General features: G+C 41.2%; 1 protein-coding gene across 3 annotated transcripts in view; it reads left to right on the forward strand.

Moving 5' to 3' along the window:
- The window catches only part of akap6 (A kinase (PRKA) anchor protein 6), a 193083-nt gene that overhangs the window by 2452 nt on the left and 177125 nt on the right, over positions 1–13506 (forward strand). For 2 of the 3 annotated variants that reach the window (XM_071498843.1, XM_071498845.1), the window contains exons 2-3: positions 15–186; positions 373–512. The gene's annotated coding sequence lies outside the window, so the exon portion shown is untranslated. The remainder of the gene's footprint in view (positions 1–14; positions 187–372; positions 513–13506) is intronic. The other variant, XM_071498844.1, reaches the window with a different exon arrangement.

Below are 13506 nucleotides of genomic sequence, written 5' to 3' on the forward strand. Positions count from 1 at the left end.
TTGTCCCTGTGCAGCGTTTTCTCCTCTGTCACAGAAAAAGAGAGAGCAGCTGCTTCTCACATCCCAGCCTTTGCTCTGTCATCCTCCCCCACCTCCCCCTCCTCCCTCAGGAAGGGGAGCACCACACCCAGTCAGCCAATCAGAGCTCAACTCCACCCTCTCCATCACATCATCTCAGTTTCCAAGGTAACAGGGCACCCCGCTCTCTCTCTCTGCCTCTCTCTCCCTCAGTTTCCATACTGAAAGGTGCCGCATCATCACCATCATCCCTCCCATCCGTCCATCCCACCGTCCCATACTGGGAGCTGGTGGCTAGTTTAGCTTTAGCCTCCTCTCTGTTAGCACCATCTCTCTCTCTCTCTCTCTCTGCAGTGGTATTGCCACCATCAACATCAAAGGCACCTCCCTCCCTCACTCTCTCACTCTCTCTCTGCATCCTCCAACATCCAACAGAAAAGAGGAAGAAAAGAAGGAAACGACATGGACTAAAGGAGAAGAAGAAGAGAGATGTGGTATGTACTCTCTCTCTGCTGCTCTGTGCAGCCTCCCTTCTGTTTTGTATTTAGTAAAGAGTGAAGTGTGTGTGTGCGTGTGTGTGCGTGTGTGTGTGTGTGTGTGTGTGTGTGTGTGTGTGTGTGTGTGTGTGTGTGTGTGTGTGTGTGTGTGTTGAGGCTAATCCTTCATGGAATGCTGATTCAATGAGCTGTCTGATGCTAATGCTTGCAGAATGATGCAAGGAAAGAAAATAAAGAGAGAGACAGAAGCAGAAGGAGGTGACTCCCAGTCTCTCTCTCTCCCTCTCCCTCACTCTCTCTCTGAGCTTTTGTTATGGAGGCCTGCTCTGCAGAAGAGCTCGCTCTGCCTGCTGCATACAGAAAGAGGCCAACACCTCTCATCTCTATTCCCAGTCTGCTGCGATGCTTCATACTGGGCTGCCTTACCGGTTCCCTGGGTTCAAATCCTCATATTGTTTCCTGCGTGTGAGGGAAATCCTACTTCCTGCAGTGGTGGTTTCTAATCATTGTTTACAAGTGAGCATTTCTGACCTGATCTCAGCTTTGTTGACATTCAGAGTTCAGACTTTGAGGAAACAGGGATGACTGAGATTTTAAGAAACAACCCTGTTTTGTTTAGGACGTGATGTCCTACCACATCCAAAGGTTAAAGTGTTGACGGCTGTTTTGAAAGGCCACACTTTGAGGTGGGGTCACAGGTCTGCTGTTACAGAGAATCACTACAATCAGGAGCTGTGGAGGTGGTTTAATATGATCTCATAAAGGTTGAAGCATGATGATGGGGATGCACCACTAAAAAGACTTTTACTCTGACTGAGCCATTTATCTTGACTTTTCCTGACTTTGGAAAAACTCAGTTTTCTGTGACATGCTGCTCTTACTATTAATCAGCACCAGCTGAAGCCCTGATGTGATCAGGGAGACCTTTCTGACATGAATCAGACACATCCTGACGCATTTCCTCCTGTTTACTTATTTAGTTGTCCATTTAGTTTTGCTGAGTCACATCACACACCTGCTCTTTTCCCCTAAAATTAATGTTATATCTGAAAAGGTGGTAATTATTTATTTCTATAATAATCCTTTGTTGCACTGGAACCCTGTGCACACACCTGTGTTTAGGTAAAGGTTTGGTTGAATATACTGATCACACTTGTTTTTCCTATCAAAAAAGTTTTTTATAAACCTGTTTCTTAGTCTGTCACGTCTTTTCGGTAATGTCTCCATGTTTCCAGAGCTTAGCTAACAGCTTGGCCAGTTAATGTTTTTATTACTGACGACAACAATAACTCAGGCTGCAATTAACTTGAATGATCCTTAAACTAGGAAATCCTGCTTCCTGCAGCTGCGTGTTTACTTGTGAGTATTTCTGACCTGATTTGGAAAACAGTGACGACTTATGTCTTAAATGACACCTCTGATCTTCTTTCATACGTGGATTTTTTTCAGACTTAAGAGATGCAACCTGTTTGTCTTTACTCCCTGCTTATTCCTTAATAACCTAGAGGAAGCAAGGCAGGGAAATGAGGAAATAAGTGGATGGAATTGGGACGGTTTGCATTGCTCACAGATGAGATGGCTCTTTCACAGCTTTGGTTTTTAAAAGCTAATCAAAAAAAGAAAAGTCTTTTGTTTTATTTGTGTCCAGATTCAATATGAGAGCTAAGAAAAGAGAAATGAGTCAAATAATATAAAGAGTTTGGGCTTTTTGAGGTTGTAAAAACTGGCTTTGATTTTCCTCGGTGTTTGTCTAAGAGGAAAACGTTCCTTTTCATCAGCTGTGTCTGTTGTTGCTGATCAGAGACTGGGTGGAGCAGGTTTTGTGCACAAAGTCAGTCTAATAACTGCCTTTGTGATGAGGCATTGAACAGTTCTGCTATTAAAGAAGCTGCTTGATAGGCTACTATGCTGTGATTCTTCAAAGCTTCTTAAAAGGAGGTTTCCCAGATGGCTTCCTCCATTTTTTTTTTTTTTTTTTTTTTTTTTTTTACTGACTGTTAAGATGGCAGCAGGGTAAAATTAGCTTCCAACGTACAAAGTCAAAGGGAATGAAGGGAATTGGAAGTTGAAATATGTTGAAAATAACATTTTCATGTTGATTGTGAGGAGCTGGAAGTTTTAGTGGTGAGTACAGCCCAGCTCACTGTCTCCATTTTCCACGCCACAGGATGTGATGCAACTATAAAGCGGGTTGAGTGGCTGCAGAGAAGCAGAGGTGTGTAGATGTTGGAGGAAAGGTGGGGAAGGCTACAGTGGCTGTAGGCTTCTCCTGTTACAGATACTTATGGGATTAAATCCACACTGAGACAAAGACGGAGGAAAAGTGTGCAGCTTTCCTTGCATCTAAACTTACATCACAGTTGAGTGTATACTGGCCATTCAGTGACTTGCAGCTGGTTAAGTGGACATGGTGATTGTGAACGAGAGCCAAAATCCCACCCACACCCAAGTTGGCATTGCTGTCAAGTTGGCCTCTGTTCCATTTTTTTCACCTGAGAGGATTTCTTTGTCCAGTATTTCTAAAAAAAGATTAAACACACTGTAATACTGGCGCTTTCTGTCCACATTTGAATTTACAGTACTGCTATTGTACTGTACATAAACAGACAGATTTTTTCTCCTATCTTGGTGCATTGGGCATTTCACAAACACAGCCTACACGAGGCTTTGATAGCAAAGCAATGACAAAATGAGTCAGTGTCATGACTGATACTAAAGTGCTTCTTTTCCTTGTTTTTTGATGGTTGCCAAACAGCTCGTTGACTACAGTGTATATGCTGTATGTGGCTGAGTGTCCTATTGACTTTTATTCAGGTTCAGTTCTTGTGTGTCTTTTGGTTTTAACACTGTGAATTCGGAAAAAAAAAAATTGTTAAAAAAGGCTTCAAACTATGAAGAACTATGCCATCTCCATCCTTTCTGTTTCCTTCTTTGAGACCTCTGTAGAGGACGGCTTCAGTGATTCAGACGGGATCTCTCTGCTCTGATGAGACGACCTCAGTTTCAGAAACCGAGCTGAATGCTGACCAGGTGTTTTTTCAGCCAGTGAAACAGGAGGGATGTTTAGGCTGTGAACACACAGACGAGTCAACGGCTCTCTGTGAAATGTTGCTGGCTGTGTTTGTTGACACACAGCTTCAGCTAGGACGATTGGCATTAATAGAGGAGGCTCACTCCACAGTCACTTATGTCACTTTGTTAGAAGACACAGGTATAAGCTGCCAGCTCTTAACCGCTGAGCCTTAAACTATTACCCTCAAAGCTGTTTTACAGAAAGGAGCCATAAAAATGAACTTTCTCACTAACTTACCTCTGGCCACCCTCCGGCCCTTTGCTCCTGAGCTTGGTCCCTGACCTCAGCAGCGATCTGTATCCTCCAACATTTCTTCCTTTGTCTCCTGCCTCCGTAAAATAACAGAGTCACATATTAGAGATGACTAATGAGTGAGGGTTGTACTGGATCTCCCAGCACAGAGGGACAGGCTCCCTCAGGATCATCTGTAATTAGCCAGGAGCCGTTTGTGTTTACTGAAGTCAATTTAGGTCAAGTTCATTTGCAAAGTACTTAAAGAACACATCCGGAAGTGTTTTCGACACATTACATAAAAACATAACTATTGTATAAAAATAATCTGTTTAAAATGTAATTTTTCTGCCAGACAGTCTGAAACAAAATCGTGTTAGTAATGTGATGTTCTACCATGGGCCAAATGAACATCTTCAGTGTCCTCGTCATAAATTCTTCCAGTGTATTGAACACGGTTCTTCCATCGGATCCTCTCTGTGTGTTTTGCTGATGGTCGTGAGGAATGCTGTCTTATCACATCAGCACAAAATCTCCTGTCCGTTTACCCACCTGGAGGATCCCTAAAATTCCCTAAAGGCTCATTGAAAACCTTCTGATGACCACGGAAACCTCCAAGCAACCCCTAGAAACTCCTAGAGGACCCCTAAAAAAACTCCTCGCTTATCACTACCGCCTCCCAAAGAACAACTAGAATCTTCCTAATGACTACTAAAACCTAAAACAATCCCAAGAACCTCTTTAGTGACCATTTAAACTTTCTAAACAATCCCACAACTACCTAAAAAACTCCTAGAACCTTCCCATCAATCATTAAAACACCATAAACGATCCTGAGAACCTCCTCCTACTAGAACCTGCTTAAGGAACCCAGATCCTGTGAATAATGTACTGACGTGGTGAACGAAATGAAACATAAAGTGTGTTTGTGAGCCTTGCTCCAGGTTTTTCCTTTATTTTGTCACTTGTATGTATTTATATTTAAGTGCTTGCCACGACCGAACTATAGTGTTTGCTGGTGTGCAGTTTACAGCCACTAAAACATGTCTGATACCAGAAATCATTCTTTAACCTCTGACACGTTTGAGCCTCATGCTCGTCCGGTCCGCTGCCTCAGTGTCTCCACAGTTTCTCCCTGCAGAGCCAACGCCCTGCATCCACAGGAGGAGATGATACAGTGAGGAGAGAGGATGATACAGCAGGGGGGTTACAGTACAGCAAGTCACCAAGTCAGCACACCCTGCTGTTTTTCAGCACAGACACGAACAGTAAAAAGTTCTTTTTGCATTGATTCCTCTGTTATAAATAAAAACAATGTAATCTAATTGCTCTGGCAGCAATAATCAAAATAAGATACCTTAAATCACAATAATTAAATTAAATTAAATTGAATATACTTCCTCCAGTGGAAAAGCTGAAGCTGGCTCTGACAGTACGACTACTGTGCTATCACTGCTGCTGAGAATGAAATGTGTGTTCATCACTGTGAAGGAAAAGATCAGCAAACAATTTCTAATAAGCATGGGAAAATCTTAATATGCTTATTTACTAAATCCTTTGTAGGAAATATTAAGTTTATTTTTTAAATGCTGGTTGGTGGAAATAGTATCATTTTATTAGTATAAAATGTTTCACTTTTTAAATAATAAAGGAAGTGTTATTACAGATGCACAGTGTTTGGTTGATGTATTGTGATTTCTTGAATTTAACCAAGGAGGAAAAATCAAAATCATTTTTGAATTGAATCAGCTTGAATCACTGTTAAACCTTAAATTCCCTTTCACTAAAACCTGCTCACTGAATGCTTGTTTTGTTTTCTTACTTATACTTCAAGTTCTGGAAATGTATAGTAATGTAGATATATTTTTTTCATAGTTTTTGAAGTCCCTTAGAACACGCACAAAAACACCAGGAAGCACAACTTTAAAAGCATGATACAAAACAGCAGAAAATATAAAAAGGAACACACACACACAACCAGGCTGACTGAGTACATTTAAATTACAAGGGCATCCTGTAGTCAGTTCCTTTATGATGAATGGGGCAGAAGAGGTCCAGTCCAGGGGGGTCCGCTGTGTCCAAGACTGGTGGCCATGTGTTAGTGAGACTTTTGACCCGGTCAGTTTTCTCACCACCTCCTGATACCGATCGTCTAGTGCAGGGATGTCTTTGTTATGAATGAGTATTCCAGTCAGTTTAATGTGTTGGTTGTGTCTGGCACTTTCTATTTTAGCTGCCAAACACACTGAAGAGGTGATCGCTCCAAGTCAGTTCCAGTCAGGGTGATGCTTGTTTTTTTAACCATATGAACAAGAAATAGTTTCTGGAAATAAACTGTACTAAGACTAAATAGACCTTTTATGTAGCATGTTGAATTGTTGCAGAGCCCTGTGAGTGAGGCCTTCATGTGTCTTCTGTTTTACCACAAATTACAACATGCACATAGAGACATGACGTTATATCCTCACACCATTCAAACCCAGTGTGACACATTAATGAAGCCCCAATTCAACAAGTGCGGCCCCCGACCTCCTTCTACATACAATAGTGCTGTGTGTGTGTGTGTGTGTGTGTGTGTGCGCGCGCGCATGCGTGTGTGTGTGCGTGCACGAGCGAGAGAAAGCCCCCCCCTCCCGTGGTTAAACTGAACAAATCACCCACAGTGTGGGTGTGTGGGTGTGGGAGTGTGGGGGGGGTGGGTGGGTAATGCATGTTGAGGGTCAGGGTTCAGGGTTATCCTGCCCCTCTCTGGAGACTATAACCCCAAACACACACACACACTCACACACAGTGGGTAATTTGTTTCACTTGAAAATGGGGGATGGTCTGTGTTCATCTGTGTTCATCTCACATTTCTCTCATATTTTGTAGCAGGTCAAACATTTTGAAAACATTAATTTAGACTAAACTAACTGCTGATTTTAATTCTATTTCATATTCAGCTGTAATTCTCTGTTACAGACGGTGTTGATTGTGCAGTCTGCACTAATTTCTCACCATGAGAAATACCATGTAAACATTTTACTGTGTCAGATGAAAGGACAGTTTTCTCTCTACCCCCTCATACCATTCAGAGGCACAAACATCTTTAAAACCCATGCACATAATTTGACATTAAAGCTTCTTTGTGCAGAAACTTGACTGAGCGCACAACTAAAGATAACAGAATGGGAGACATATCGGGGTCTGTTTTAATGCAGAATTAATGAAAGCGTCTTATTTTCTGCTGCAGTTTCTTTTTTTGTTTTTTTTTTTGCTTGAAACTACTGTTTGGCTACACTTCAACATCAGGGCCAGCCTTATAAACACTGATGTTTGTGACTGACTGAGTGATCAAGTTACACCATTGGTCAGATGGCGGATTGTTAGAGTTTCCCCATTGGTTGATGCTTTTTCATAATGATTTTGGTGCAAACAAGCTGTTTTTGGACAAACCTTAGCTCCTTGCTGTAGAGAGAAAGAGAGTTGCCAGTTTTGTGTGAGGTTGGGCTTTCCCTCTCTATGTTGACTACATGGCAGTTGACATGAATGAAGTTCTAACTTTCTGTCTGAGTGATAATTTTCCAGTAAATACAGCTCAGTCTTTGTCTTCAACTGATGTGTTTGGTGATTTTGTCGGGGTTATATTAAAAAAAAAAAAAAAAAAAAAAAAGGGTTTTAGCAGCAGCAGCTGAAAGACAAGGTTCAGCAGTATACAGGCTTTGGACCTGGTCTTGTTGACAAATGGAACATATTATTGGTTTTCCTTGCTATGCCGTTAAGTCGGTTATATCTTCAAAGATATGGTAATAAGTGGGAATAGATGTTATCCCGTGTATTTGGTAGCCTAGCTTCTTGTTATAGCTTAATGTTAGTCCACCTTCTTGTGAGTGTACTGTGTTGTTGGCTTGTTGATGACTGTTTGTATGAATGATATATGAATATAATTTTGACGTCATGGCTGATGACACCAAGTTGGAGCAGGTCTGGGCCGGTCTGGGTCAGCTGGTGTTGACAGTCGGCAGCTAAAATCATATAGTGTGTATGACAATTGCCGTTCTTGTGGGACATGTGGTGCAGAAGTGGTTACTGATTGTTTAAAGTGTTTACTCAGTCGTGAGGTTTCTCCCCAACCGTCACAGACTAAGAACACACATGCAGTGTTTTGAAAAAAATAAAAACCTCTGTTCTTCCATTCCTTATTTATTATCCTCTTTTCCACTCTTTTCATAATCTCTCCTTCCCTTTTCCTCCAGTCTCATCTGATTGTTCTCTGTATCCTCTCCTCCTGTATCCTAACATCCTATATTTTCACCTTGAATTCTCCCTTTTCCTCCTCCTCCTCCCTTTGTTTGTTATCCCCTCTTTTCTTCCTCTCACCTCCTTTACATTATTCCTTTCACAATTTCACATTTTCCTACTCATATCCTCTTTATTTTTTACCCTGTAGCAGCTCTTGTTTCAGCTTGTTCTTTCTCCTCCATCCTCCTCTTCCTCTTCCCTCTCTGTATCGATAACATCTGCTCAGACATCGGGGTGTGGCAGTAAACGCTCAGTCCTTGGCTTCTGTTTCAGCCCAGTATCAGCAGCACAGACTGACTGCAGGGTTCATCATCATTTGCTCAAATGTGCATTTCCTGGTTCTTGTTACTGACAGAGGTTGTGGTGAGCAGGAAACCCTAATTCTGAATTTACCTCTCAGAAATCTTCTGAGAGCCATCGCAGACTCCACAGCCATGTTTTTCTCCTCTATGGAGCAGCCTAATCCTAACCCTAAACCCTACCTCCTAACACTGTATCATAATTATGTTACATGTAGAGGTCTGAACTACTTCTCTCACAGCTGAAGCATGTTTCTCTGGGTTGATTGCACAACTTCTAAAAATATTTTGCTTCCGTACAGTATATAAATAAAGTTTCTAGGTTTTGATTTGCTCTGTTTGAAACCCGCCTTGATGTACTTTAGGCTTAGGCAATGTCCAAAATTTAATATCTCGATACAGTGCAGCCTAAATATCATGAATATTATTATAATATTATCGCCAGAGGAGGGGGTTTATAGTTAAAGTGTTGTATTATATGTTTTAGTTGTTTCCGTATTTTATTGTAATTATAATTACATATTGTATTACTATTTTCCAATATTATGAAAAATATTGCACATGGCAGGAAATATTGAGATATTCGATATTATTGATTATTGGCCTAATGTACAGGTCTGCATGACGTGTTGTTGAGAATCAGGAGGTGTGAGCATTGGCTCCTTCTTGTGGGTTGGGATTACCCTTAACACTCTTCTCTGTGTTGCCTATAGGGATGTTTACATGTGATTCCAGCTCAATCTAAAGTGGTAATTTTATAATTATGAAATGATTTATTGATTTTGTAAAAGTGATTTGGAAACAATCTTTTTTTTTCACACCCAGCAACACTTTTGCATCCAAGTTGGTTCAGTCAGCCAGTTTCTGTGACAGTGATGCTGAGAGACCATTATCTGGAAAACAAATTATTGAACACACACAGTTGCAGTTATCTGACAAACTGATGCAGTCCAGCCAGCTCTGAGCAGCTGACACCAAGATGCTGAGTGGCTTCCTGTCCTTTGTAAGACAGTTGTGACCCATGTTTCCCAGCAGAGCTCCCACCCCTCCCTGGTAACTGTCGTGAGATGAACAGCAACGCTCAGCTATTTGGCTGCCATCATGGCAACGTGGTGACGAGGTCTTAGATCAATAAATGCATTTTATTTGTTCAAACTAAGAAGAAGTGCTTTTTATGAAAATATCTGTTCAAGGTCAAGGTCATTCAAATATGTTGAGAATGAATTGACAGGAAGACGTACTGTAGCCCAATAGAGCTGACTGCTATTTCCCAGTCATAGAAATGTTCTTGTGCACACTTTACCATTATCACTGGAGAAAGACACTATTTATATCCAAATCCAGAGATAGATGAGCACACAGACCATTTGGCTGAGCATTAGAACATGTCTGATTGCCTCCAGAAGAGATGACTAATTATTGGAAGTATTAGCTTTCCAAATCTGTAGTTTAACAGCTCAGCCGGACCTTCCCCTCCCTCCTCTGTCTTTCCTCCACTGATCTGCTCTGTCATATCTATTTGTAACTTACAGTGCTCATATGTCAGCCAGGTCTCAAGTAATAATAACATTATATACGATTTTTTTTTTAAATCTCTGTGGGGCTGCTGTGGTTCAATAAATGTTAATTCAATTACAAGAATGGATAAAATCAACGAAATTCATATCAGTCAGTGAGTAATTGACTAAATTTAGGCACTAAGGCAGAATTAGATGTAATCTACATTGAAATCTTTGGGATGTTAATTCAAAATAATGTGAAAAGAGAGTTTTATTATTTCTGAGGTGCATTTAGCTTTTAGCATTTAGCATTGTTGCCCACAGAAACCACTTAAACCAGTCATCATAGAGGTTTGAAAAGGACCTTTGTTTCCTCTAGAACTCTGCGTTAGAGCAGAGTGTATGAATGTGTGCGATAGAAATAAATCACACACACACACACACACACACACACACACACACACAGATTCTGTATGACCTGTTTGTTTCATCTCTGTGAAGTTGGTGTTTGTTCCCGGAAACAGAGAGATGAGAGAGAAAGGAGTGAAAAGGAGCTGCCATTACTTTCAGTTGACTGTTGCTTTTGTGTGTCTGTGTGCTGAAGCTTTTAAATCCTGTCGATTTAACCTGTGTGTCGTTGTTTCATTGGTTTGTCTGTCTTTGATCTTTGAGACACACGTGGAGAGGACTGGTAGTGTTAATTGTGTTTCCTGGATTTAAGACATTTCCCATTGGCCCAGTGACTTCTTGACGGATTTTCTTTTTCTCTGGAGAGGATAACCATCTCCCACTTGTTTGACATATACACAGTAACAAATCATATTAACATCCTTCCCCTCACATTTAACTTGTGCTGGTTGATGTTGTGCTAAAGCACCGAAAGATTTTGTGTAGGAAGTATTTTGAAATCTTTTCTTGTTGGAGTGTTCAAAGTCGGTCTGACATCTGAAATGTGACAGCTGAAGCTGGGCCTTGGTGCCTCTGCACTGTTTTTGTCTGTGTTGCTGAGATAAAAACAACCACTGCTCTCAGTTTCAATCAGATTTGATGTGTTTTGTTGCTGTTGTTTATGCTGTTGAAGAGGATTTTTAGAGTTTTCTGATGCCACATTTGGGAAATGCCCTCAATACTGCCTAAAATACTAGATTATGTATCAGGGAGTACACAAGTCTACTCCTATCTGATACCATGAAAGTTATGAAAAAACTTCAGTTTGACACCAGTATAAAATGGCAGTCTACACGGTAAGTGGCCCTATGAAGCCATTGGCAGCTGCTGTTTTAGAGCAGCAAAGAATTGATTTCTTTTTTTTTTTTTTTTTTTGGGGGGGGGGGCTTTTTATGCCTTTATTATAGGTAAGTGGAGACTGACAGGAAAGGGGGTAGAGAGAGAGGGGAATGAGGGGAGTCAGACCGGTGACTGCCCTGCTAAGAGCGTCTTGCACTCAACATGGTACACGCCCTAACCACTTGACTACCAGGCCGCCCCAAAGAGTTGATTTCTGATAAATAGTACAACATTAGCTGTTAGCAAAATGTCAGTAATTAGGCAACTTGTTACCATTGAAAGTCCCACTGGTGAAAAGGCAACATATACCATATGAAAAGCTTTAAATGTCCTATATTTTACACTTACTTATATATTATTGATAACACCATTACCGACACAGCTGTTCCTGGTCTCTCTCTCTCTCTCTCTTCTCTCCCCTCTCCTCCCCCTCCCCCTCTTTCTATCTTCTCCTAAACCCAACCGGTCGAGGCAGACGGCCGCCCACCCCGAGCCCGGTTCTGTTGGAGGTTTCTTCCTGTTAAAAGGGAGTTTTTCCTCCCCCCTGTCGCCAAACGCTTGCTCTTTGTGGGAACTGTTGGGTTTTTCTCTGTAACAAAGTAAGGTCTTGACCTTACCCTGTAAAGTGCCTTGAGATAATGTATATTATGATTTGGCGCTATACAAATATAATTGAATTGAATTGAATTGAACTTACCCTGTATTTTATCTGAAGTGTTGATCTCCATCAGAAGATATATTTGTGGTTTTAAGAACCAAAAACCATTTCAGTGTACTGTATTTTCCGCACTATAGGGCGCACTGGATTATAAGGCGCACTGTCAATGAATGGTCTATTTTCGAACTTTTTTCATATATAAAGCGCACCGGACTATAAGGCGCATTAAGCGAAACAAAACAGTCAGATAAGTCAGTCAAACTTTATTAAACGCGTTCACAATAACTCTCAACATTGTTCAAACGTTAATGAGCGTATTCACAATAACTCCCAACCTTGTTCAGTTGTAACACGTAAAAAAAACACAGTCTGATACCGCTAAATCAAACGTTAGCGTATTCGCAATAACTCCTTATAGGTCCTTATACACACACACCGTAATATTATGGTGAAGCACAGTATGTATTACTCCGTGACGCTCCTGACTACGATAGCCGTAATCCTGCAAGCGGTGCGGCTTTGTAGTTTACCAAAGTTGTACTAAAACATTTTGACAGAGCACCGTGTACCACACAAAATCGCTTCGAGGTCAGTCGGCACAACCAGAATTAATCCATATATAAGGCGCTCCGTATTATAAGGCGCACTGTCGTTTTTTGAGAAAATTAAAGGCTTTTAAGTGCGCCTTATAGTCCGGAAAATACGGTAGTTTTACATCTCCCCTCTCTGTAGCTTCTAGTAACTACAGGTCAGGAGCCAATCAGAAGAGAGGCTCTGAGAGGCTTGGTGGTGACAGTGGTGACTGCTTTGTTGTGACATCACAAAGTTCCAGAAGTCCTGACGCTGGTTTTAAGGCTCAGTTTCTGAATACAGGCTGTGTGCATTTCTCTGTGGACTGAGGCTTTGATACTTTCACAGTATTAATATAGAACCTAGACCTGCTTTATAATCAACAAACACATGGACATCTACCTTTAGACTGTGTGGAGCTTTAATTTGGAGGCATGTTAGGATAACTATTGTGGAAAATGCACTTGCACTTGCACTTATTCCTATTATCCTCATTCCTTATTCCTGATCAATTGGAAGTGGTGTTAATGTTGTATGAATGGTTCTTGGTTATGTTGCACTGGTGTTGGCTGACCTTTCTGTAAATGTCAGCGTGCTGTGCTGCATGTTGCTCTGGTTTGTTCCAGCTCTAATTTTCAATAAGATCGAGGATGAATTTACAACTTTTCCTTTCTAATGAATTTAAGCTGATATTAAAGGTAAAGATATAACATCTGTGATGCTGCTTATTAGTGCAACAGGTTCAGCAGATAAATCTACTTCTGGAGAGAGATTTGTGTGGAGGAGGACACTGTTTTAACAGATAGAAGCTAGAGTGTGTCATTATCCAGATGCTTGCAGGTCAGTAAATGTTTTGCATTAAAACAGCAATTTACTTATTTGTCCATCTTTCACATTATACTTAAGTTTTTGTTCTGATCCGTCTGCTAGTCTCTGATTCTGGTCTAAACAGACTCCTCATTGGAGTCTGGGTCTGACTGAGGCTCAAACATCTTGATGGTTAGAGGAGCTCGTTCACCTGGACACCTGGAGCAGGCAGGTGGTGGGCAGGGCGGAGGGCTGATCCAGGTTTCTCAATCAGGAAGTGTAGATG

The sequence above is a fragment of the Trachinotus anak genome, unplaced genomic scaffold, assembly GCF_046630095.1.
Source record: "Trachinotus anak isolate AG129_WGS33_773 ecotype Australia unplaced genomic scaffold, CSIRO_AGI_Tana_v1 ptg000015l, whole genome shotgun sequence".
In the NCBI taxonomy this organism is placed as follows: domain Eukaryota; kingdom Metazoa; phylum Chordata; class Actinopteri; order Carangiformes; family Carangidae; genus Trachinotus; species Trachinotus anak.